Below are 27065 nucleotides of genomic sequence, written 5' to 3' on the forward strand. Positions count from 1 at the left end.
GTTGACCCTCGTTTCAGGGTGAGGGGTTGTATATGGAGTAACAGACCCTGGGATTGGATCACAGGCTGGGAGTTGACCCTGGGGATCAAAGTGAGGGGTTGTATAAGAAGTAACAGACCCTGGGGGTGGGTCACAGGCTGGGAGTTGACCCTGGGGTTCAGGGTGAGGGGTTATATATGGAGTTACAGACCCTGGAGGTGGGTCACACGCTGAGAGTTGACACTTGTTTCACGGTAAGTGGTTGTATATGGTTTAACTGACCCTGGGGGTGGGTCACAGGCTGGGTGTTGACCCTGGTGTTCAGGGTTGGGGGTTGTATATGGAGTAACTGGACCTGGGGGTGGGTCACAGGCTAGGACGACCTCAGGGTTCAGAGTGAGGGGTTGGATGTGGAGTAACAGACCTTGGAGGTGGTTCACAGATTGGGAGTTGACCCTTGTTTCAGGGTGAGGGGTTGTGTATGGAGTAACAAACCCTGGGATTGGGTCACAGGCTGGGACTCGACCCTGGGGTTCAGGGTGAGGGGTTGTATATGGAGTAACAGACCCTGGGGGTGGGTCATAGGCTGGCAGTTGACCCTTGTTTCACGGTGAGGGGTTGTATATGGAGCAACAGAGCCTGGGATTGGGTCACAGGCTGGGTCTTAACCCTGGGGTTCAGGGTGTGGGGTTGTATATGGAGTAACAAACCCTGGAGGTGAGTAACAGGCTGGGAGTTGACCCTCGTTTCAGTGTGAGGGGTTGTATATGGAGTAACAGACCCTGGGATTGGGTCACAGGCTGGGACTTGACCCTGGGGTTCAAGGTGAGAGGTTGTATATTAAGTAACAGACCCTGGGGGTAGGTCACAGGCTGGGAGTTGACCCTGGGGTTCAGGGTGAGGGGCTATATATGGAGTAACAAACCCTGGAGGTGGGTCATAGGCTGGCAGTTGACCCTTGTTTCACGGTGAGGGGTTGTATATGGAGTAACAGAGCCTGTGATTGGGACACAGGCTGGGTCTTAACCCTGGGGTTCAGGGTGTGGGGTTGTATATGGAGTAACAAACCCTGGAGGTGGGTAACAGGCTGGGAGTTGACCCTCATTTCAGTGTGAGGGGTTGTATATGGAGTAACAGACCCTGGGATTGGGTCACAGGCTGGGACTTGACCCTGGGGTTCAAGGTGAGAGGTTGTATATTAAGTAACAGACCCTGGGGGTAGGTCACAGGCTGGGAGTTGACCCTGGGGTTCAAGGTGTGGGTTTGTATATGGAGTAACAGATGCAGGGATTAGGTCACAGGCTGGGACTCAACCCTGGGCTTCAGGGTGTGGGATTGTATATGGAGTAACTGACCCTGGGGGTGGGTCAGAGGCTGGGAGTTGACGCTGAGGTTCAGGGTGAGGGATTGTATATGGAGTAACTGACCCTGGAAGTGGGTCACAGGCTGGGAGTTGATGCTGAGGTTCAGGGTGTGGGGTTATATATGGAGTAACAGACCCTGGAGGTGGGTCAGAGTCTGGGAGTTGACACTTGTTTCACGGTAAGGGGTTGTATATGGAGTAACAGACCCTGTGAGTGGGTCACAGGCTGGGAGTTGACCTTGAGGTTCAGGATGAGCGGTTGTATATGGAGTAACAGACCTTGGGGGTGGGTCACAGGCTGGGGGTTGACCCTGGGGTTCAGGGTGAGGGGTCATATATGGAGTTACAGACCCTGGAGGTGGGTCACAGGCTGGGAGTTGACACTTGTTTCACGGTATGGGGTTGTATATGGTTTAACTGACCCTGGGGGTGGGTCACAGGCTGGGAGTTGACCCTGGTGTTCAGGGTTGGGGGTTGTATATGGAGTAACTGGACCTGGGGGTGGGGCACAAGCTAGGACGACCTCAGGGTTCAGAGTGAGGGGTTGTATGTGGAGTAACAGTCCCTGGAGGTGGTTCACAGACTGGGAGTTGACCCTTGTTTCAGGGTGAGGGGTTGTACATGGAGTAACAGACCCTGGGATTGGGTCACATGCTGGGACTCGACCCTGGGTTTCAGGGTGAGGGGTTGTATATGGAGTAACAGGCTTGGAGTTGACCCCGAGGTTCAGGGTGAGGCATTGGATATGGAGTAACAGACCTTGGGGGTGGGTCACAGGCTGTCAGTTGACCCTTGTTTCACGGTGAGGGGTTGTATATGGAGTAACAGAGCCTGGGATTGGGTCACAGGCTGGGTCTTGACCCTGGGGTTCAGAGTGAGGGGTTGTATATGGTGTAACAGACCCTGTGAGTGGGTCACAGGCTGGGAGTTGACCCTGGGGTTCCGGGTGTGGGGTTGTATATGGAGTAACAAACCCTGGAGGTGGGTAACAGGCTGGGAGTTGACCCTCGTTTCAGTGTGAGGGGTTGTATATGGAGTAACAGACCCTGGGATTGGGTCACAGGCTGGGACTTGACCCTGGGGTTCAAGGTGAGGGGTTGTATATGAAGTAACAGACCCTGGGGGTAGGTCACAGGCTGGGAGTTGACCCTGGGGTTCAGGGTGTGGGTTTGTATATGGAGTAACAGATGCAGGGATTAGGTCACAGGCTGGGATTCAACCCTGGGCTTCAGGGTGAGGGATTGTATATGGAGTAACTGACCCTGGGGTGGGTCAGAGGCTGGGAGTTGATGCTGAGGTTCAGGGTGTGGGGTTGTATATGGAGTAACTGATCCTGGGGGTGGGTTACAGGCTGGGAGTTGACCTTCGTTTCAGGGTGAGGGGTTGTATATGGAGTAACAGACCTTGGGGGTGGGTCACAGGCTGGGAGTTGACCCTCGTTTCAGGGTGAGGGGTTGTATATGGAGTTACAGAGCCTGGGATTGGGTCACAGCCTGGGACTTGACCCTGGGGTTCAGGGTGAGGGGTTATATATGGAGTAACAGACCCTGGATGTGGGTCACAGTCTGGGAGTTAACACTTGTTTCACGGTAAGGGGTAGTATATGGAGTAACAGACCCTGGGAGTGGGTCACAGGCTTGGGGTTGACCCTCGTTTCAGGGTGAGTGGTTGTATATGGAGTAACAGACCCTGGAGGTGGGTCACTGGCTGGGAGTTGACCCTGGGGTTCAGGGTGAGGGGTTATATATGGAGTAACAGCCCCTGGAGGTGGGTCACAGGCTGGGAGTTGACACTTGTTTCACGGTAAGTGGTTGTATATGGAGTAACTGACCCTAGGGGTGGGTCACAGGCTGGGAGTTGACCCTGGTGTTCAGGGTTGGGGGTTGTATATGGAGTAACTGACCCTAGGGGTGGGTCACAGGCTAGGACGTCCTCAGGGTTCAGAGTGAGGGGTTGTATGTGGAGTAACAGACCATGGGAGTAGGTCACAGGCTGGGATTTGACCCCGAGGTTCAGGGTGAGGCATTGTATATGGAGTAACAGACCCTGGAGGTGGTTCACAGGCTGGGAGTTGACCCTTGTTTCAGGGTGAGGGGTTGTATATGGAGTAACAGACCCTGGGATTGGGTCACAGGCTGGGAGTTGACCCTGGGATTCCGGGTGAGGGGCTAAATATGGAGTAACAAACCCTGGAGGTGGGTCACAGGCTGGCAGTTGAACCTTGTTTCACGGTGAGGGGTTGTATATGAAGTAACAGAGCCTGGGATAGGGTCACAGGCTGGGACTTGACCCTGGGGTTCAGGGTGTGGGGTTATATATGGAGTAATAAACCCTGTTGGTGTGTAACAGGCTGGGAGTTGACGCTCGTTTCAGTGTGAGGGGTTGTATATGGAGTAACAGAGCCTGGGATAGGGTCACAGGCTGGGACTTAACCCTGGGGTTCAGGGTGTGGGGTTATATATGGAGTAATAAACCCTGGAGGTGTGTAACAGGCTGGGAGTTGACCCTCGTTTCAGTGTGAGGGGTTGTATATGGAGTAACAGACCCTGGGAATGGGTCTCAGGCTGGGACTTGACCCTGGGGTTCAGGGTGTGGGTTTGTATATGGAGCAACAGATGCAGGGATTGTGTCACAGGCTGGGACTCGACCTTGGGGTACAGGGTGAGGAGTTGTATATGGAGTAACAGACCCTGGAGGTGGGTCACAGACTGGGTGTTAACCCTCGTTTCAGGGTGAGGGGCTGTATATGGAGTAACAGACCCTGGGGGTCGGTCACAGGCTGGGACTTGACCCTTGGGTTCAGGGTGAGGGTTTGAATATGGAGTAACAGACCCTGCGGGTGGGTCACAGGCTGTGAGTTGACCCTCGTTTCAGGGTGAGGGGTTGTATATGGAGTTACAGACTCTTGGATTGGGTCACAGGCTGGGACTCGACCCTGGGGTTCATGGTTCAGGGTTGTATATGGAGTAACTGACCCTCGGGGTGGGTTTCTGCTCACTGTTTCTGGTAGCGGACACACTGGCTCAGTTCCGATGGCTTGCAGCTTTGCTGAGATTCTCCCCTTGGTCATTGACCTTCTGCCAGCTCGAGCTGGGTGTATTTGCAATGGGGAGGGATCGTTCTGGCACTTGGTGAAGTATCATGTTGTGGGTTGTTGGGTGTGTCTCACTGAATCCATCTCCACCCCTGGGCAGGGGGCTGCTTCCTTTCATCAGTCCACAAACATGCTCATGAATGAGCTCTGATAAGCCTGGGGGTCTGCCGGACAGCAGGGGGAGGGAGATGAGAAGAACTGTGGTAGGGGGTTGGATTCAGGTGTAAGATCCTCCCTCTGCAGTGTGTTGTCTGGTTTTATTATTGAAATTTATGTGTAAATACTGTTTACAGTTTGAAGTTATTTGTGGACAATTTCCAACACTGCACCTTTGTGGTAAAGAAACTGCCAAGACGTGTCCCAGACTCCACCTGAACACAGTCTGGTCAGGGAGGCAGCAGATAGCACAGTAAACCTGTGGGTTTGGGGTGTAGTGATAGAGGGGCAGATGTGGGGAGTTGAGCAGGTCGACAGGGATGGGGGGAGATGGACATGTGGGTAGGGAAGAGAGGAGAGTATCAGGTTGGTGTGGGGAGTGAAGGAAGGGGACAGGTCAGTGGGGGTGGGGTGGGATGGAGTTCCTCAGTTCTGGGCACCACTTGGCAATTTCAGAGCTATTAAATTCAGGGATAATTATAGAGTTCTCCATCCTTCAGCCCATCATGTCTATGCTAGTCCCATTTACGAGCATTTGACCCATGACACTCTAAACCACACATGTCAAACTCTGGCCCGCGATATAATTATATTTGGCCCGCAAGATCATTTCAAAAATGTATTAGAGGTGGCCCGCTGGCCGCCGCGCCAGTATAGCGCATGCACAGTAATACAACAAATCCCAGAATGTATTGGCGTCAGCCTGCTAAATGCCCCCACCTCCTCTGTTTACGTTGCAGGGTCTCACCGTGGACTCTGGTTTTGGGGCCTGGCCGGTGTCAGGGGAAGCCAAGGCCACTTCCCAGCGCCCGGAACCGGAGGCCTCGGGCCTGACCTCGCCAGGACCGTTGCCCACTCCCCCTCCCTGCCGCAGGCCAATCCGCGACTCACGGTGACGGGGCCGCTGATCCGCCGAGATGCCGCCCTGCTGCGAGAGCTGATGCCCCCGCACTGTCGTTGTCCAACCCGATCGCCCGCAAACCCCGCCCTCCCACACACAGGCCTGAGTAAGGATTATGAACTTTAATCTCAGGATAAAACGATCTTCCAATAGTTTCATGTCACAATGATCAATATATTCCTGGTTAAAAATGGTCCTGCACCTGGATACAAGCTCATTCGGCATAAAACTTGAAAAGTGTGTAAATCAAAGGATATCTGTACCAATGGAAAAAGGGCATGGCAAATAACCCTGCTAGAGTTCATGCCCACAATCAGTCACCCATTGGATTGTTTCAGGAATCATATTATTCTCCCACATTCTCAATAGCCCTCAGATTTTACTATTCGACAGCACACTAGCAACATTTGACAAATCCTCTATAGAGAAATATTATTTATTGAATATTTTATTTCTCATTTGTTCTGGAAAGAGTTTATCCAAAACTATTATTAAACATTTATTTTAATAAGAAAAAGTTTAACATTACATATGTTGAAAGAAGAGAAAACATGCAGATGTTGTTGAAAATTTTCAATAAATATTTAGTTCGGCCCTCGACTTAGTCCAAGTTTTTAATTTTGGCCCTCCGTGAATTTGAGTTTGACACCCCTGCTCTAAACCTTTCCCATCAAAGTACCCATCTAAATGTCTTTTAAATGTTACAATTGCTCTCACCACCTCTGACTGCTCCTCCCACACACCCAACACCCTCTGTGTGAAGAAATCATCCCTTTCCCTCCCATCTTAAATCGATGCCATCCCGTCCAATTTTAAACTCACCTACTCTGGTGGGGTTGGGGGAGAGCTATGGTCACTGCCTCCTAAGGGTTCCCTCATCTTCAGCTCCCTTATCAACTCTGGTTCAGAAGACAATACCCAATCCAGAATTTCCCTCCCACTGGTCGGCTCAGCCACAAGCTGATCTAAAAAGCTGTCCTGAAGGCCACGTGATTAATTCCTCCAGTATCAACCTGGCTCCCCCAATCAAACTGAACATTGAAATCCCCACAACTAACGTTACATTGCCCTTTTAACACGTCTTCTCTACCGCACCTCACATCCTGGCTACTCTTTGGATTCAAGGTTCCTTTATTCCTGTCTGCTGCAGTAGTGCAGATCTCCCAGGGGCCGCCCATATCAATTCCCTGCCCCATTCCCCTGCTGACCTGTCAGTCCATGGTCTCATGCACGGCCAGACTGGGACCACCCGCAAATTGGAGAAACAACACCCATCTTCCATCTGGGTTCCCTCCAACCGGATGGCATTAAATTAATATCGACTTCTCTGGCTTTTGTTAACCACCCCCCACCCCCATTCCTTTCCCCAGTTCTGTCTCTCTCCCTTTTCACTGACTCCTTTCACACAGACAAAATCAATTCTCACCTCTCCCCATATTTGGTCTGGACTCCTCGCCCCGTCAGCATCTGCCTCTTTTCTGAGATTTCTTGTGTTTAACTTATTCCTTGAAGAAGGGCTCAGGCCCAAAATGTCGGCAATATATCTACCTCCCGTGGACGCTGTGAGAGCGGCTGAGTTCCTCCGGTATTCTGCTGTGTTTTTACTACAATTACAACATCTGCAGACTTTGATGTTTCACAAGGTTTCTTCATTGTCATGTAATAATATTACATAAAATTGCCTTCCACCTGATGAAAGGCCGACAAGGAGTTTCCATTAGCATTGCCCAGCACCCCTTACCATAGGAGAGAAAGAGAAGCATAAGAGAAGTGAGTGGCCACTGCAGACTCCTGTCCGAATCATCGGCCAACCTGAGCTCCAGATCCCAACCTCTGATAGAGCCAGGAAGCCTTCAGTTGCCGAAGCCCCTCAGGAACCCTCCTTGCCCTGAGCACCCTCCCAACTCCCAGATCTGCTAGTCCGCAAGTCGCTGACCGCCTGCAGGCTGTGTGGGTTCTTCAGCCAACTGAGCCCCTCGCTGGTCCACTGCAGTGATTCCCATCCTGCTCCTCCTCGACAGGGGTGTCTGGTACCCGCACCGGTCCACTACTCCCCCAGAGTCTGCAACCCCTCGTGGCCAGGCACAGGCACTGTCATCTCGGGCACCGACCCTGGAGTCGCAGGATTTTACTTACAAACACTGCTGGCTCCTTTAACAGACGGTACGTAGCCTGCACGTAGCTGCTGGCATTAGGACCGGGCTGGTGAACCCCGTGGAGCAGCAATGTGTCTCCACTCGTCTGGGTCCACACCGTTGGCTCTGGCAGCACCACCATTTTATTTTGGAGGCCTGTGTGCAACTCCCATCAGGGACTTTTTACCCTTACTATTTCTTAATTCTACCCACAGGGATTCTATATCTTCTGATCCAATGCCTCCTCTCACCTAAGATTTAATTCAATTTTCAACCAGCAGAACCACCCTCTCTGCACGGATACTTAGTTCCCATCTGTGGTCGTCTTTCAGCCATGACTCAGTGATGGACACAATGTCATCTGTTGAGTGCCTCGGCTCAGTCCGCCACAATGGTGCAGATCTTTCAGTGGCTGCCCATTTCAATTCCTCATCCCATTCCCTCACTGACATGTCTGCCCTTGGTCTCGTGCACTGCCATCCTAAATGTAATATTACGATAACAGAACGTGCATCTTTCTGTCTTTTCTGCTTCATTCCTTGTAGAAGGGCTCAGGCCTGAAATGTTGGCAACATATTTTTGTCTCCTATGGACACTGAAAAGACCGGCTGGGTTCCTCCAGCATTTTGGTGTGTTTACTACAATCACAGCCTTTGCGGCCTGTCGTGTTTCTCGCAATGTCATGGCCGCCAACATCTATCCACACTTTTGGATCATCAACCTTGCACCTTAAATTGTGGGCATTTATATACACTGCCTTCAAAGCTGTGTTCATCAGCCTGTTCAGTTTTGTTTCCAAAGTTCCCCAAGTTAAATCCTTGATCTTTCACTTGCAAAGTTGCCCTGTCAACCACCAGTCTGTCCCCACAATCTCACGACACAGTGTGTCTGCTTATGTATCTTCTACCCTAATCTCCACCCTCTCACTCTGATTCCCACCCTACCCCCCCCCCCGCCAAACTCGTTTAAACCCTCCCCATCAGCTCTAGCAAACCTGCCCGCCAGGATATTGGTCCCCCTCCAGTTCAGGTGCAGCCCATCCTTTTTGTACAGATCAGACCCCAGAAGAGATCCCAATGCCAGAAATCTGAACCCCTGCCCCCTCCCCAGCGCCTGAGCCACACATTCACCTGCCTCATCTTCCTGTTCCTACCCTCTCTGACATGTGACACAGGCAGCGATCCCGAGATGACCATCCCTGAGGATCTTTCCTCGCACATTATATTCCCTCTTCAGGACCTCATCCCTACTCTTATCTAAGATGACCGGGGCACAGAGCCTAAACCCTTGATATGTTTCCCCACCCACTGTTGGATCAGCTGAGCAGCGCCTGAGTGCCGTGATAGAGTGGGGTCCAGGGCAACGAAGGTGATAGAGGTTCGTGGAGTATCCGGGCCACGTTCGGGTGCATGAAGCTGTCAGTACTGCTGCTATCAATCAGGCATTTTGCTACCTTCACATTGACAGCGATGTCCATCATCGAGTACCTGAGTCCATGGGGAATGCCCTTCTTTAGTGTGGTGGATGCTAGGACGATCTTAGAGTCCGAGTTGCTCCTCCCTGATGGTTGTGGTGAATAGCAGCCAGTGGCTTCCTTCTGGGGCGTGGGGGGTGTGGAGTGCATTGGGTATGTGATTGTGTGTGCGCACATGTTGACCATGTTGTCCCGTCAGTGAGGTGAGCGAGTTGGGGTGGTCAGGGGCCAGATGGCCCATGATGGTGGCGCCCGGTGTCAGTGCAGTTGGGCAACCCGGCTGGAAGTGAGGCCGGAAGTGACGTCGTCGGTGCAGGCAGAAGTTGGGTGGAGGAAGATAGTGGCACCCATGGTGAGCACACAGAGGCAGTGCAGGTGGGTGGCTGGACTAGAAGTGACATCGGCATTGTGGGTGGAAGTGGTGGGCCGAGTAATGGCACTGCCTGGTCTCTGCACGTGGTGGTGGCTGGGCATGGGGGGTGCTCCTGGCTGATTGTGGAGGCCGCTGTGCTCCCAGTGGGTCTAGAGAGGCACACCTTAGCGAAGTGGCCTTTCTTACCACATCGGGACCAATGCGAGTTCCTCGCCGGGCAGCTCTTTTGAGAGGGCCTGTCCGACCCACATTGGGACCCACATTACTTACAGCAGCGGTTTGCGATAGCGATTGTCTCCTCCCCATTGGGCCCCTCAGTGACACCTGTCATTGGCATCGACCAGGCTGGAGGTTGGGGGAGTCGAGTATCGAAAACTTCTATGTGGTGGGCTGCAGCTTCCAGAGTGTGAACCACCTCCATGATTCTGGTGAGGGTGGCAGTATTTTCTCCCAGCAGTCTCTGCTGGGTGGCCCTTGCATGCAGGCATCTCAGAGGAGTTGCTCCACCTCCCTTTGGGTCACCCCAGTCTCGGTCAGGCATGGGTGAGCTAGCTCACACAAAGCCCCCAGACAGGCGTTTGCCGTCTCACCTGGCTGCTGCACTCTGATGCTGAGCAGGTACTGGGCATCAAGCACGTTCATCGGGAACCCGTTCATGCCCTCCTGGACGGCCATCACAGGTTCATAGTCCGAGCAGTCTCTGATGGCCTAGATAGGCCCAGTTTGGTACCATGAGTCTCTTTTGGTCCATGTTAATCACCTCAGCCTCAATTGCATACTTCCAGATCTCAAAGTGTGCCGGGGCATCCAGGTGTTGGGGGTCAATTTCCACACTCTTGATGGTGAGAAACTTCTCCATGGTCTTTACATTTTAAATGGTGATAATACAAGCGCGCTGTCTATGTCTTTGGTACCAACATGGACCACGACTTCTGGCTGCTCAACCTACTGCTTGAGAATGTTGTGGACTCGATCTGAGACATCCCTGACCCGGGCACCTGGGAGGCAACATACATAATCCAGGAGCCTTTGATCTCATTCACAGGGCCTCCTATCTGTTTGCCGAACTATCAAATCCTCAATCATCATAGCTCTCCTCTTCTCCCGCCCTTCCCTTCTTAGCTCAGGTCCTGAAGTCCAGGCAACATCCTAATAAATCTTCTCTGCACTCTTTCCATCTTATTGATACCTTTCCTGTCGTTCGGTGACCAAAACTGCATACAATTCTCCAAATTTGGCATCACCAATGTCGTATACAACATTGCCATAGCATCCCAACTCCTGTACTCAATACTTTGATATATGAAAGCCAATGTGCCAAAAGTTATCTTTACAACCCTGTCCACCTGTGATGCCACATTCAGGGAATTACGTATCTATTTCCAGATCCTCCTGTTCTACAGCCCTCCTCAGTGCCCGACCGTTTACCGTATATGTCCTTTCTTGGATTGTCCTTCCAAACTGCAACACCTCACACTTGTCTGCATTAAACTCCATCTGCCATTTTTCAGCCCATTTTCCCAGCTGGTCCAGATCCCTCTGCAAGCTTTAGAATCTGTCCACAACACCTCCAATATGGCCAGGGCTGGGGTCATGAATTACAAGAAGATGCTCCTGTGGTGATACAACCACTACACTGACCGCACTCCTACCAGCCTCCTTCAGGAGGCAACCACTGTTCCTGCAGGTAGGCAACCTGGGAAGCTGGCCCCACCTGCCCGCTCTCAATCACCAGCTTGTATAAAGACTCAAGTCGGCCCCTTTGGGGACAGTCAGACACGTGGAGCCAGCAAAGATACTGAGACTGGTGTGCACGTTTAAGCACAGTCTGTGGAATTTGTGTCAGAATCATTCACACAGCAGGGCTCACAGCCAGATAGGCTGGGAACATGGAGGTCAAGGGGAGACCTGCTAGATACTGATAAAGTCATGAGGGGCATGGAATGGCTCACCAGCGGTGGAAGTGGAGGCTGGAACAATAAGAGCATTGAAGAGACTCTTAGACAGGCCCACGGATGGAAGAAAACCAGAGGGTTATGAAGTAGGGAGAGTTTCTATTTTTGGGGGCAGGTCGATATAGTTAGTATGACATTGTGGGCTGAAGGGCGTGTACTGTGTGGTAATGTTCTATTTGACAATGAACATCTTGAGATGTGAGGTGGAGCAAACCAGTCTGGAGCTGACTGGGGGATGAGGTGGTTGAAGGCTGTGATTGTACGGGGAAGGTCAGGCATGATGGTCTCTGTGTGTTCTCCCTCTGAGATTCCTATCATCTTGGTTCTTGGCCAAGTGACCCATGATTGGTGGAAACGTCTGCCAAACATGAGTGGTGGGCTGGCAGGGGTGGGGAAAGTCAGACGCAGCAAGGTCACACAGGAAGATGCTTCCCCGTCACCTTAGTTCCTGTCGACTTGCTGAGGATGAGGGCAGAAGGACAATGCCAAATCCTGGCTCAACGCTGTCTGGGTCACTCTGACCCACAGCACACATGCTGATTAGTTCCACAGGCTGGGAGGCCACTTGCAGGGGTGGGGGAGGGGTGTGGGAAGCAGCAAAGTCGGAGGGGTTGATAGCACTACGGCCAGGGTGACGTTTGTGTTATGGGCCTGGGTCAGTGGCTCCCTCCTCATTCCTCTGTAACATCCTCCAATCCCAGTCCGTGAGGGACCAGGCCTCACACCTGTGGCTGGACTCCCTCCCAAAATCCAAAGAATCCGTTCATTATCCCGGGGATCTGACCCCAGATCACACCCCAGCCTGTAAACCACTCCCGGGGATCTGTTATTCTAGATATAAACCCTCGAACCCCTGGATCAGATCCCAGCCTGTGACCCACTCCCAGGGATTTGTTATTCTATATATAAACCCATGAACCCCTGGATTAGATCCCAGCCTGTACCCCACTCCCGGGGATCTGTTGTTCTATATATAAACCCCTGAACCCCTGGATTAGATCCCAGCCTGTACCCCACTCCCGGGGATCTGTTGTTCTATATATAAATCCCTGAACCCCTGGATTAGATCCCAGCCTGTACCCCACTCCCGGGGATCTGTTGTTCTATATATAAACCCCTGAACCCCTGGATTAGATCCCAGCCTGTACCCCACTCCTGGGGATATGTCATTCTATATATAAACCCTCTGAGCCCCTGGATCAGACCCAGCCTGTAACCCACTCAGTGGTTTGTCTTGCGATGCCTTTGAGACGTGGGCCTCTCAAGGATAGAAGCCCAAGGGCTGATTACAGAGAGAGTTTTGAAAGGTTTAGATTGAATGGGCGTCTCACATGTGTCCCACTCTGGGGAAGGGCAGATCTGGAGGCATGAACGGAGGGAGCTCACAAGGAACGCAGTCAAGAGTTCTGACAATGGGACAAATGTGGGATCTTTCCGCTTGGGGAGTGGCTGAGGTGAATGGGAGAGGGAAGAAAGGGGCTGAGTGGAGAGGCAGGTTTGACTAGTTGGGGCGAATGGCCTGTTCCCACATTTCCTGTGTACTGCTTTCTCCTGACCTGAATTATATGATGACCAGAAATGTCCGAGAGCTCTGTTCTATAACCCATGAAGGAGCCCATGATGGAACCCCTGTAACTGGGTTGTTCTAAGTCAGGGTGGATAGTGTTCAGGGAGGGGATAGTGTCGATCTTGTACATTTGTTGTTCTAGGGGTCGTTGACTGGGATGCGCAGTTCCAGTCTGAAGAACAGTTCATTTTATCTGTTGATTCGTACTGGAAAGCATTTATTGGATGAGGTGATGTATTGGATGAAACCCATCCTTGGCCAAGTCTCTCTGATCAAGCACCCTCAGCCTTGCAACAAAGGGCAGGGAGTTGGTTCTTCTGTGAGGATGAACACTGTTGTCTGTGTTGCATTGTTATGTCTTCCCAGTGGTTTCTTTGCAATGTCTTCCTGACCAGTCTCTTCCTGAAGGAGGACCCCATGTATCTAGTAGGGTTCGAGAGCTCTCACCATCGGTCAACTTGTGTGGGCGCCAAAGCCTCTTCCAACTCCCCCCAGTCACCTCTAGGATGAGACCTGGGGGGGTCATGGTACATCCTTCAAGAAAGCTGGAACGAAAGGTACAGCAGGTGGGGAAGAAAGCAAATGGCAGGTCGTCTTTGTGAGACGATTTGAACATAGAAGCAGGGAGGTCTGGCTGCAGTTGTACAGGGCCTTGCTGAGGCCAAGGCCTGTGTATTGTGTCCAGTTTTAGTTCCTGATCTGAGGAAGGTCGGGGAGCTGTCACCTGACGGATCCCTGGGTCAGCAGGTCTGATGGATGAGGAAGGACCAGGGGTCTTCTCACTGGGATTTAGAAGAACAAGGAGGGATATCATCGAGACATAAAACTCCGACAGGACAAGACAGATTAGATGAAGGAAGAAAGTTCTGGATGTTAGTGAAGTCCAGAACAAGGGGTTACAGTCTAAGGAGAAGTGGGAAGCCATTTGAGACTGCAGCACAGCAAAGGCCCCTTTGGTTCACAATGTTGCACTGACCTAAAAATAAAATCTAAACCCTCACTTCCGCATGACCCTCTTTCATCCACATGCCCGTCCAAGAGTCTCCCAAATGCGTTCACTTCTTCACTCGAAGAGTTGTGAAAGTGGAGCTCCCAAACACAGAAAGTTGCTGAGGCCAGTTTGTTAGACATAGTCAAACAAGGATTGGAGATGGTCCTGCTGCAGAAAGGGATTGGGGTCTGGAGAGAAAGCAGCGATAGGGGTCTGAGGTCAGCCACAATCCTATTGAATGGTGGAACAGGCTCATTGGGCTGAATGGTCTTCTCCGTTCTGTGTTTCAATGGCTGCTGTTAACCATCCCCCTCCACCTTGTGGGTAGGTGAGGGATAGAAACTAGAGGCTGGGGAACTGAGAGGAATGTGGTGAGAATGAAATCGGTCAGCGTTGGGTTAATGTCAATGGGTGTTTGGTCAGTGTGGATTAGATGGGCTGAATGGCCTTAATTCCATGCTATTTGACTAAACTTCTCCTTCAAGCCGCAATATCTCCTGTTACGGTTCCAAAATATTCCGCAGGTCAGGTCGAGAGAAGAGCAGAATAGGGGTCTCAGAGAGGTTGTGCTCCAGGAACATTTCTGATCTCCACATTACACCAAATATCTGCGCAGTGACAGGCCATTGGACCCAGCCCGCCTGTGCTAGTTCATCCGTCCACCTCCAGGTTGCACTTCAGCTGAGTCTGCCAGCCCCTTTATGTGGTTATCTGAAGTATTAGCTCAGGTTCTCTCACCACAGACTCCAGCTGGCCTGCTGAGCCTTCCCTTGTTTGCATTTGTGTGGCCTGTTCGGCTAACTCCCTTGGGGGTGGGAGGTGGAGTTACTAGATGCCCACAGACGTCAGATGGCATCTAGTAACTCCACAGCTAAGGGAATTGGCTGTGGAAATGGTAACGTTGGATGAGGAGTCCTGGCTGATTTCCACCACCCTCCTGCAGTCAGTCCAGAGGCACAGACATGTTTCACCCCCATCTCCTCCCCCTGCCCCCCCACCACTCCTGCAACCTCCCTCCGGCCTTCCCTGTGCCACGCCAGGCCGGAAATGTGATCAGTTTCCTCCTACCTTTGGTTTTGTTTTCCTTGTCTGATCTCGTGGTGAGGCCGTGCCAAACCTTGACTCGCGTCCAAAGGCACCTTGGAAGATCGCATGTGTGAAACGTGACGAGCAGGGAGGTGAGTGGCGCGGTCGGGGGTCAGTGAAGTTGGCCCAGGGCTGGGCTGACTGAGGGGTACGCTCCATGCCGCCAAATGTTCTGTGTGCTGCAACCTGTTGCTGGGAGCAGGTAGCCCAGACAACCAACAGGACAGCTTCACCCTTCACTCTGTGTGTAACTAGAATACTGTTAATCAAGGACCTACCAATCTCTGCCTTAAATACACCCAATGACCCGGCCTCCACAACTCCCTGTGGCAACAAATTTCTCTGGCTGAAAAAAATCCTCACCATCTCTGTTCTAAAGGGACGACCCTTTATACTGAGGCTGAGGCCTTTGGTCCCAGACTCTCCCACCACAGGGAACCGATCCAGATCTCAATATTTGGAATGTTTCAATGCAGCCATTCCACCCCCCCCCCACCCCCTTCCGCCCCCACTCATCTTTCTAAACTCTAAGGCCCAGAGCCATCAGACAATCCTCATATGTTAACCCTCTCATCCCCGGAATCATTGTTGTATACCTCCTCTGGACCCTCTCCAATGCCAGCACATCCTTGTCGTACTATGTGCAGGGCGTTTAACTGGGTTCGCCTCTGGTGGGCGTGACAATAACCTTGAGCATGGAGGTTGGTGCTGGTTTCCAGTGTGTGAGCACACAGGTCGTGATATTACTTGGCTAAAGGAACCCATTCTGCGGGGGGTGGTGAGGTGTCTGGCCCGGGAAATGGGCAATAGGAGAGAGGGGCTCGGTGGGAGGGGAAATGGGAGGAGGCTGGGTGGGGGGTGGTAAAATGACCTGAAGGGGGGGGTGGAGTGTGTGCTTTGTGGTGGAGGAGAGAGTGGGTGGGGAGGGAAGAGTGAGTGGGGGAGGTGGTGTATTTTGTGGGGGAGGGGAAAGTGGGTGGGGGTGGTGAAAGAGAAAGGAGACAGCACCAACTATGAGCTGACAAGTGGATAAGAGCACGATGGTATCTGTCTAGACCCCATTCTCCTTCCCCTCAGGAGCCCCTCCCTCCATTAAGCTCCTCTCTCCCAGGAGCCCCCCACTCTCCCTGAAGCTCCCATCCCCACCTCCCTCCACAGTTGGTTTGCATGGATTTGTAGGTGCTACAGAAATGCAGGAAACGGGTTGGTTTGAGTGCAGTGAGATCCCAGGAACCTGTCTTGAGACAAACCACCAGGGCTGGTGTTGGCAGCACTGGTCTCTGAGGTGCTTGGATGGGAGTCGGAGCTGGGAGCCCCGAGCAACGAGGTTGGGCTTGGGGATCGGGTTTACCATTGAAGTGCATTGCCTTGGTTGTGAGATGGTTTAGGTCTGTACCCCGCTGTGATCGGCAGGTGTTCGACAGCGGCGGATTTAATTAGATAATATCTCGGTACCGTGAAATAGCAAAATATTCCATCGATTTCACCAAACTTTGACCGCAGTTGAGGGGAGCGGGGCGCAAGGCCACGACTAAAGAGGTGGACACGAGAGAAGGCGGACACTGGAACCTGGAGCAGCACGTACTCTGCAGCAAGAACTCAGGGCTGCCAGCAGTGTCCATGGGAGAGGTAGAACGGTCAATGTTTCCTCGAGACCCAAACATTGACCTTGTGTCCTCCCCCACCTGCTCAGTTCCTCCAGCCATGTGTGTTTAATACAGTCCAACCGGTCCTTGGTTAAAACAACTGCCATAGTGGACGTTAAATGAAAGGGTTGATAAATTAAAGAAAGATAGATACTGGATAGTCACAGGAATTCCAGTGCAGTAAAATAGTGGCGCAGGGAAGGGGGAAGATGGAGGGGAAGAAGGTATGGGGATAGCTGGAGGGGAGGGGAGGGTGGTGGGGGCTAACAGAAAATGGAGGTCAATGTGAATGCCATCCGGTTGGAGGGTATCCAGACAGAAGATGAGATGTTGGAACTGTAGAACATTACAGCACAGAAGCAGGCCCTTCTAGTCTGAGCCAAACTATTATTCTGCCCAGTCCCATTGACCTGCACCCAGTCCATATCTCTCCATACCCCCTCCCATCCATGTTCCTGTTCAAATTCTTCTTCAATTAAAATCAAGCCTGCATTCACCACTTCGGCTGGCAGCTCATTCCTTACTCCCACTGCTCTCTGTGTAAAGAAGTTCCGATTAAACTTTTCCCCTTTTACCCTTAACCCCGAGGCTCTGATAACTTAGTGGTTAGAGCACTGATCTTGTAAACCAGGGGTTCTGAGTTCATCCCTCGCTGGGGCCTCATTTCTATGTGGGGCACTGGACAAAGTGGTGACTCTCCGTCTTCCTTAAAGAATTTCATATATGTTACATTCTAAATGTAGTATTACATGACAATAATGGTACCTTAACCCATGTATCTCACCCACCCTCAGTGGTACCTTAACCCATGTATCTCACCCACCCTCAGTGGAAAAAGCCGACCTACATTTTCTCTGTCTCTCCCCCTCATAATTTTAAACACCTCAGTCAAATCTCCCCTCATTCTTCTATGGTCCAGGTAATAAAGTCCTAATTTGTTTAACCCTTCGCTGTAACTCAGTTCCTGAAGTCTGGTGGGATGTTTAAATTGGTCAGCCCAGAGATGGTGGGTCACTGGCCTTGATTTTCTCCAGCTCTGCTTGATGATGTCCCGTTCTCTCTTGGTGTCCATCACTAGAGTAAATAGGATCCTGAGGGTGTAGATAGGGTGGACAGCCCCAACCCTTTTCCTTAGGGAGACTGTAGCAATTACCAGTTTAGGGAGACATCAGGGATAAGTTATTTTTACACAGAGAGTGGTGGGTGCTTGAAATGCATTGATGGGTGGTGGTGGAGGCTGGGATAGTTGGGGGATTTCAATGGCTCTCACACAGGCATGTGGATGGAAGGAAAATAGAGGGTTCTGGGTGAGGGAGGGAAGGGTGAGACTGTTGTGCAGTAGTTTACATAGGTTGGCAACATCCTAGTAAATCTTCTCTGCACTCTTTCTATCTTATTGATAACTTTCCTGAGGTTAGGTGACCAAAACTGCCCACAATGTTCCAAATTTGGCCTCACCTCTCAGTTCCCTATTGTTCACCCTGATTTGCTCTCCCAATTGAGCTGATCCATCATAATTCTGAGGTGGCCCTCAAATGGCAATCGCTCCCAACTTGTCTTGACCTTTCATTGAAGAATGAGTTGGGGGAAGGCAGTGGTGGATGAAGGTTTAACTGAATGCTTGTGGTGTGGAGGGGGAGCTGGACTGGGTCTGCTGGAACATAGGGGCAGGGCTCGGAGAGGACAGGCACACCCCTTAAACGGTGCACAAACTCCGTCTCTCGCGGAGCACCCCCTGCCAATGAGGATCAGGGTCTCAGGAACAGTGACTGAGGGATGATGCAAAGGGACCTGGGAGTCCTCGAGCAGGACGGCCTGAAGGGAAACTTGCAGGTTGGTGAAGGAGACAAATGTGATGCTGGTGTCAATTCAAGGGGAATGGAATCTAAGAGCAGGGATGTGATGTTGAGGGCTTTTAGACCCTGGTGAGACCTCACGGGGAGGATTGTGAGCAGATTTTGGCTCTTCATTGAAGAAAGGATGTGCTGACATTGGAGAGGGTTCAGAGGAGGTTCACGAGGATGATTCCTGGAATGAAAGGGTTATCATATGAGGAGCATTTGATGACTCCTGGCCTGTACTCATTGGATTTTAAGAGAATGAAGGGGGATCTCATTGAAACATTTTGAATGTTGAAAGGCGTGGACAGAGTAGATGTAGAAAGGTTGTTTCCCCTGGTGCGAGAGTCCCAGACAAGAGGGCACAACTTCAAGATTGAAAGGTGTCCACTTAGAACAGAGATGTGGAGGAATTTCTTTAACAAGAGGGTGGTGAATCTGAGGACTTTGTAGGCACGACCAGTTGTGGAGGCCGGGTCATTTGGTGTATTTAAGGCAGAGATTGGTAGGTTCTTGATTGACCAAGCATCAAAAGGTTATACGGTTGGTGTAACAGTTAGTGCAATGCCTTTACAGTGCCAGAAGTAGGTGCTGGGGTTTGAATCCCATGCTGTCCGTAAGGAGTTTGTTCATTCTCCTCGTGTCTGTGTGAGTTTTCCCCAGGGGCTCCGGTTTCCTCCCACTGTTTAAAACGAACCAGAGGTGCAGGTTATTTGGATGTAATTAGTTGGCACAGACTCATGGGCCAAAATGCCTGTTACCGTGCTGTAGGTCTAAATTTAAATTTAAAAGTTATAGGGAGAAGGGCAGGCATTGGGGCTGAGTGAGAGAAATGGATCAACTAATGATTGAATGGCAGGACAGACTGTATGGGCTGAATGGCCTCTGCTCCTGAGACGCGGGAGATCCTGGTTCATCACTCAGGGAAGGCTCGTCTGCTGATACTGTAAGGAGTTTGGAAAGGTTTGTATGTCAGGATGCAGGTGGGGAGTTATCTGGAGTACTTCATGACTTCATTTTGAACAATGGTCCGATTGTATTCAGACACTGCTCACTAGACCAGTGCCCCAAGTGGGTCAGTTGATTTTAGAGGAGAGGTCTGATAGACCTTCCACGTTCCCAATGTTGGGGAGTGAGAGGTGACACAACAAAAACATCTCCCTGCAAGGAGAAGACCAAAAATGTAGGAGCAGAATAAGGCCATCCAGCCCAAAGATTCTGCTCTTCCATTCAGATTAAGGCTGATGTATTTTCCTCTCAACCCCATACCTCCGGCACCCTCACTGATCAAGAACCTATCAACATCCACGATAAATCTGCCCAGTGACCTGGCCTCCACAACCATTTGTGGCAACGAAATCCATAAGTTCACTCCCCTCTGGCTGAAGAAATTTCTCCTTGACTCTGTTCTAACGGGACGGCCATTTATTCTGATGCCCTCTGGTCCTGGACTCTGCCACCACTGTAAAAAACCTTCCCACATCCTCTCTATCCAGTCCTTTTAAGATTCGGTAGATTTCGATGAGATTCCCCCTCATTGGCGTTTGCTAGTCTAGGAGAATCTACAATTATAAGGGATTTTAAAATGAAGTGATCACCTGCTTCAGACAGTAATGGGGTGAAATTTCAGTGGGTCATGCTGGGAAGCCTCTTTCACGCAGGGGAAGGGGAAAGAAGAGGTTTCTAGTCTCTTTGAAGATGGTGCAGAGGAGGGTCATCCATCTGGTTCCAGAGATGAGGGGGTGAGTCTGTTAGAGAGAATGAATTACCTGGAACTGTACTCATTGGAATTCAGAAGAATGTGGGGAGATTTTGCATAAAACTACAAAAGGCATAGATAAGATAGAGGCAGGAAAGTTGTTTCCACTGTTTGGTGGAACCTTTGGACAGGAACATGGGTGGGAGTAGTATGGAGGGCTATGGACTGGGTGCAGGTCAGTGGGACCAGGCAGTATAATAGTTATGTACAGACTAGAGGGGCTGAAGGGCCTGTTTTTGTGCTGTAATGTTCTATGAATCAGCTTCTCAATCTGGAGAGCTTTGCAAACACGCTTAACATCCCAATGTCTCTATCACAGACGTTTGCCAGCTCCCTTAATTGGCTGTAGTGTGAGTCAGAGCTACCGGTTGCACACACTGCAGGTGCTCCACACTGCGAGCGGTTTCCAGGGAGTTACTTAGCTTCAAGCACACAAACACTTCTCTCGTAATTAACAGGTGGAAGCTCCTACCAGCCCGCATTCTCAGCCAGGCAACCATCCGCTGGGTCTGGCAGAGGGAATGGCCGGAGATTGGCAGCAAGTTACAAAAGCAGGACCTCCAGGGCTGTCATCTCCAGTCACTCCCCATGGCACAAGCTAGTGGGGGAAGAAGGGGGAAGACAGGACAAGGTACGGGGGGAGCCAAGGCTCTGGGTCCAGTAGGATCCACCAGATTCAGGAATGGCTGCGGCCCCTCCACCTTCACACTCCATCAGAGACTCATTAAGGGCCCTTACATTGCATGTCATTGAGCATTGAGCATTTATTTTTTGTGTGGCACAGTTTATTGGCACTCCTGCCTTTGTTTACATTTCCCTCTTGTATACACATCCTTTCTTGGGTACGGTTTAGTCACCAATAAGTGGCAATCCTGCCAGGCCCCCAGGAGAGAGAATCTTAGGGTGATAATGTGGCTCTGACAAAAAAATCTGAACTTTGACATCCTTCCTGTAGCTGTGATAATCTCAGCCTTAAAGACACGCGCCCGTGCGACAGACCCCACAGATTCAGCACCCTCTGGCTAAACATTTTCCCGCATCTCTGTTCCAAGTGGAAGAGCTCAGGCCTGAGACATCGGTTATACACCTTTACCCCCCGTGGACGATGCGAGACTGGCTGAGTTCCACCAGCATCTCTGTTTCCAATAAATGCACTAGACCAGCAACTCTCAAAGTGGGCGATAGAAATATCCGGGTGCGGGGGTGGTGGTGAGGGAATAGGGGGCAGTCAGAAAAAAGCGAGCTGTCAGGGGGTGAGGGAAAAGGGTGCAGTCAGAGAACAAAGAGGGAAAAGTAGGGGGGAGGGAAAAGGGGGTGGTCAGGGAGGTGAGGGAAGAGGGGACAATTGGTGAAGGTGAAGGAGAAAGGGGTGGCCTGTGAGGTGAGGGAAAAGGGGGTGGTCAAGAGGGTGAGGGAGAAGGGAGAATTTGGAGGGGTGAAGGAGAAGGAGGCGGTCGGGGGTGTGAGGGAAAAGGGGGAGGTTGGGGGTGAGGGAGTTGGGGGCAGTCAGGGGAGATGGAAAAGGGAGCAGTCATGGGGGAGAGGGAAAAGGAGGTGGTCATGGGGGTTGTGGGAAAAGGGGGTGGTCAGAGGGCAATGAGGGAAACGGGAAGTCAGTGTTCTTTCTCAACACAGCACCAGATGTGAACAGTCAGGTTTCTTTCTCAACCCAGGCCCAGGTGTGAACAGTCAGTGTTATTTCTGATCCTTGGCCCAGATGTGAAGAGTTAATGTTCTTTCTCAACAAAGGCCCAGATGTGAACATTCTGTGTTCTTTCTCAACCTTGGCCCAAATTTGAACAGTCTGTCTCCTTTCTCAACCCAGGCTCAGATGTGAACAGTCAGGTTTCTTTCTCCACCCAAACCCAGATGGGAACAGCCATTGGTCTTCCACAAAGCAGGCCCAGATATGAAGAGTCCATGTTCTTTCTCAACTCAGGCCCAGATGTAAACAGTCTGTCTTCTTTCTCAACCCAGGCGCAGATATGAACAGTGAGTTTTCATTCTCAACCCATGCCATGTTGTGAACAGTCAGTGTTCTTTCTCAACTCAGGCCCAGAGTTGAACAGTCAGTGTTCTTTTTCATACGGGGCCAGATGTGAACAGTCCGTGTTTCTTCTCAACCCAGGCCCAGATGTGAACAGTCTGTCTTCTTTCCACCGTGCACATCTCAAAATGTGATAGTGGATCGGCCAAAGACAAAGGGAACCACAGACACTATCTCACTTTTCTCTACTTTTGCATCAATTTATTTATTTTTTAAAATGTAATTTTTCACAATCTTGCACCTGTGATGCTGCCCCAGAAGAACAAATCAGGTGACACATGTTCATGGCAATAAATTCTGTTTCTGAACCAGGTGCTGGGGTGACCTACTGTTGGATTTGAGAGGTAGAACATAGAACAGCACAATGTGCCCTAAGCCCTTCGGCCCGCAATGTTCTTCTAACCCTTAACCTGTGCCTCCCACATCACCCTCCACTTCAAATTCCTCCATAGGCTTGTCCAGTCGTCTCTTGAATTTCCCCAATGTACCTGCCTCCACCACTGACCCAGGTCATGCACTCCATGCGCCACCTATTCTCTGGGTAAAAACCCTTCCTCTAATATCCCCCTTGAACCTCCCACCCATGACCTTAAAGCCGTGCCCTCTTGTGTTGAGGAGTTGTGCCCTGGGAAGGAGGCTCTGGCTGTACCCTCTCGCTATTCCTTCAATATTTTGTACACTTCTATCATGCGTCCTCTCATCGTCTTTCTCTCCAAAGCGTAAAGCCTCAGATCCTTTAATCTGTGCTCATAATGCATACTCTCTCAACCAGGTGTCATCCTCGGTTGGGGTATCTCCCTCGGGGTGAGATAGGTTTGTAGGTGTGGGGCTGTCTGTACCCCCAGTGTGGCTGGGAGATTGGGGCTGTTGATGTGTCTGTTGGTGAATCATTTACCCAGCCCTTCACCAACATCGCTGTTGGGTTCAAGCTGATAACTGTCCGCTTGTCCACATGCCTTCTACTCTTGCCCTGCCTGGACTCTTATCGATTAGCAATCAATCCAGGTTCCTCGGTATTTAAAGTTATGAGGGGGAGAGACAGAGTAAATGTAGGTTGACCTTTTCCATGGAGGGTGGGTGAGATACAAACCAGAGGTCATGGGTTAAGGGTGAAAATGGAAACGTTTAGGGTGATGTGAGTGGGAACTTCTTCACACAGAGAGTGGTGGGGGTGTAGAACAGGCTTCCAGCTGGGGTGGTGAATGTAGGCTCAATATTAACATTGAAGAATGAATTGGACATGTAGATGGATGGGAGGGATAAGGACTGGGTGCAGGTTAGTGGGATTAAAGCATTATAATAGTTTGGCATGGACTAGAAGGGACGAAGGGCCTGTTTCTGTGCTGAAATGTCCTATCGTTCTGCCCTGAGTATGTCCTGTCTGCCTTCTTGCTGCCACTGTGCAATGACTGGGGGAGTGAATATGGTGGGGCAGGGGGAGGTGTGTGTGATGTGAGGAGACCATCTCTACCCCTGCTTCTATGGATGAAGGTGGTACCTTGCAATGACCTGCCCCTGTCTCCCAACTCCTCCCCCTCCCCCACCTGTCACCTTTCACCCCCTCCCTGGTCCCACATTGCTCTACCCTCTCCTCCTCATCGTCATTCTCCCCTCTCCCCCATCGGTCTTGATGAAAGGTCCTGGCTCCAAAATGTTGACGATTCCCTCCCCTCTACAGAGGCTGATTGACCAGTTGTTCCTCAGCAAACTGTTTATTGCTAGTCAGAACACCATAAAATAAAAGTAAATGTAGGCCATTCGGCCTATCGAGTCTTCTCCATCATTCCATTATGAGATGATCCATTCTTCTACTCCTTGGCCTTTTCCCCATCACCCTGGCTAATCAGATACCTATTAATCCAATAACCTGGCCACCACAGCTGCCTAGGGCAACAAATTCCATGGATTTACCACCCTCTGGCTGAAGAAATCCTTCTATCTTACATTGACACCTTGATGCCATCAATCCTGAAGTTGTGCCCTCTTGTCCTAGACTCTCCCACCACTGGAAACAACCTTTCTACATCGACTCTGTCCACACCTTTCAACATTCAAACTTTTTCAATGAGATCTCCCCTCATTCTCCTAAATTCCAACGAGTCCAGGCTGGGAGCTGTCAAACTCCTCATATTGATAACCCTTTCATTCCCGGAATCATCCTTGTGAACCTCCTCTGAGCCCCAAAACTGCCCACAATCCTCCCCATGAGGTCTCGCCAGGGGCTGAAAAATCCTCAACATCACATCCCTGCTCTTAGATTCCATTCCCCTCGAACTGACACCAGTATCACATTTGCCTTCTTCCCCACCCACTCAACCTGCACATTTACCTTCAGGCCGTCCTGCACGAGGTCTCCCAGGTCCCTTTGCATCGGGGGATTTTCAATTTTCTTCCCATTTAGAAAATAGTCTGCCCGCTTATTTCTTCCACCAAAGTGTGTGACCGTGCACTTCCCGACATTACACTTCATTTCCCGCTTCTCTGCCCAGTCTCCAAATTAAGTCCTTCTGCAGCCTCCCTGTTTCCCCAACACAACCTCCTCCTCCACCAACCTTCGTATCATCCACAAACTTGGCCACAAACCCATTCATTCCAGAATCCAGATCACTGATATCTAAATCATGTAATTTATATGTTTAGCTCTTGGCAGTGGGATCCCAGACTACATTGACAGAACCTGTGTGGGATGGGAGAGAAGGCATTGCCCTCCACCTCCTGTTGCATCCTGGGACAGAGGGGGACAGTTCCATAGACCTGGATGCCTGCTCGACACCTATGGCTTGAATAGAGTGCTTTCTGCATGGGGTGCATGCTGGGAAGGCCGGGTATCCATTGGCATTGGAACCAGCCTCCTTCACACTGAAGAGGTGCAAGGGGTTGTGGCATTCAACCCAGGCCTCACTGGGCAAGTGGGAGAGATCAAACATGTGAGTTATTGAGGAGTTGAGGTGGGGGGTTGCATTGTTGCTATTGAGGAGTGGAGTTGGGGAGGGAGTTTTGTTGATGGGGATCTATCTTCTCAAGGATGCGATAGTGGTGGGACCTCGCAGTGCACTCCACAGCTGGGGCTTCCGGCTGCTGGCTGTGGACCTTCAGTTGAAAAGCTGCAAGCTGCCTGGCCTGCTGCCTCACCTCCTCGGCCCCTCTGTGCAAGTGCCCGACTGTTGCTTTCTCTGGGCTGAACTTTGTCCCCCCCATGGCCACCAGGAGCGATTACGTTCTGACTGAAGTTCAGTGTCGCACAGAGGGTGGTGGGGGGGGGTTGGTTTTGCTGGTGCTGGTATTCTGCAGCAAGCTGGCCAGAGGTACAACCTGCTGTCTCCCCTCACCAACCGCATCCTCCCCCGCACAGAGAGTCAGACGCAAGGGGAGAGAGGGTGGCTGCCCGAGGCAGGCAGTGAAGGAAGGTGAGCTGAGAGGGTCAGACTCGACGGGGATCTGTGAGATCTTGCTGTGGTGCTGTGGCCTGCAGGAGTGACTGTGACCCTCTGCTTCTAAAAGCATTGGTGTGTGCAAACAGTCCAGGCTTTTATTTTTCTCTAAAAGGAATTTAAGACATCAATGCACTGTTACATGAACCTCCCTTCCTGTGGTTTACAAGCAATTAAACTTCAGAGACTGTGTACTCTACATGTCCCAGGATATTCTCAAGCCCCTTGTGGTCTCAACTGGCCCTTGGGGTGGTCTCTAAAGTGTCGTTAGGGACGGAACCCCCTGTTCAGGGTACCCAGACAAAGTGGGGCATGCAGGTGGCTTGGGTAGAGCACTGCGGCCCGCCATCAGGACGGGTCAATGGGCTCCATGACTAGACCCCAGAGCTGGATGGGAGACGTGGGGAGAGGTAGGGGGGGAGGCTGACAATGAAGAGGTCCCCTCACCCACACTCCACCCCCATGCTCCGGACTGGGGGCTGGGACTTGGAAAACAGCTCCTGCAGACGCAGACCACGAGATGTTTTTGCCTCCCCCCACCGCCCCCCCCCACTTCCCCTTTGTGTGTATGCGGACCACCTGGTCACTGACTGTGTTTACGCACACCACCCAGTTCCACGACTGTATGGACGCGGACCACCCAGTCCCCCTCTGAGTGTATGCGGACCACTCGGGGTTGAGAACCACAGCAGACCTGGTCTCACTTGTTGGGTTGAAGCACTAAAATTCACAGATGCTGTGATTGTTGTCAAAACACAGGAATGCTGGAGGAACTCCGCCGTTCTCGCAGCGTCCATGGGGGGAAGGGCTCAGGCCCGAAACATTAGTGATGTATCATTACCTCCTACGGACACGGCGAGACCAGCTGAGTTCTTCCAGCTTTTCAGTTCTCTTGTTGGGAGACAGATGCCCTCAGCACCCTCTCGGATCCCGGCTCTGGAACCTGGTTCCAATGAGACGGTTCCCAGGAGCTCACAGTCCCCCGACTGCAAGTCGCCTGCAGACTGTGTTGACCCCCTCAGCCGCTGAGCCCCTCGCTGGTTTCCTGCCGTGGTCACATTCCCCTTAGGGGTTGTCTCCCTTTCCTTCTCCTTCTCAATGGGGGGGGGGGGGGTTGTTTGTCCTGTTTCTGGTGCCCGCACTGCCCTGCAATTCCTCGTAGCTGCTGTTGAGCATGGGTGCGGCCATCTTGGGCCCAGACCTCTGTGGGCGCAGGATTTTACTTACAAATTGTTGGCTCCTTTAGCAGGTCATTGAAAGCCTGTACGGA

The 27065-nt window shown here is 51.4% G+C and overlaps 1 protein-coding gene across 3 annotated transcripts in view; it reads left to right on the forward strand.

Annotated features, from left to right (window-relative positions):
- The first annotated feature begins 22221 nt into the window (after positions 1–22221).
- Positions 22222–27065, forward strand: part of LOC138753172 (estrogen receptor beta-like) — a 113786-nt gene continuing 108942 nt past the window's right edge. For 2 of the 3 annotated variants that reach the window (XM_069915791.1, XM_069915793.1), the window contains exon 1: positions 25624–25771. The gene's annotated coding sequence lies outside the window, so the exon portion shown is untranslated. Of the gene's footprint in view, positions 22310–25623; positions 25772–27065 lie in introns of those variants that run through there. The other variant, XM_069915792.1, reaches the window with a different exon arrangement.

This window comes from Narcine bancroftii, chromosome 2 (assembly GCF_036971445.1).
Source record: "Narcine bancroftii isolate sNarBan1 chromosome 2, sNarBan1.hap1, whole genome shotgun sequence".
Classification (NCBI taxonomy): domain Eukaryota; kingdom Metazoa; phylum Chordata; class Chondrichthyes; order Torpediniformes; family Narcinidae; genus Narcine; species Narcine bancroftii.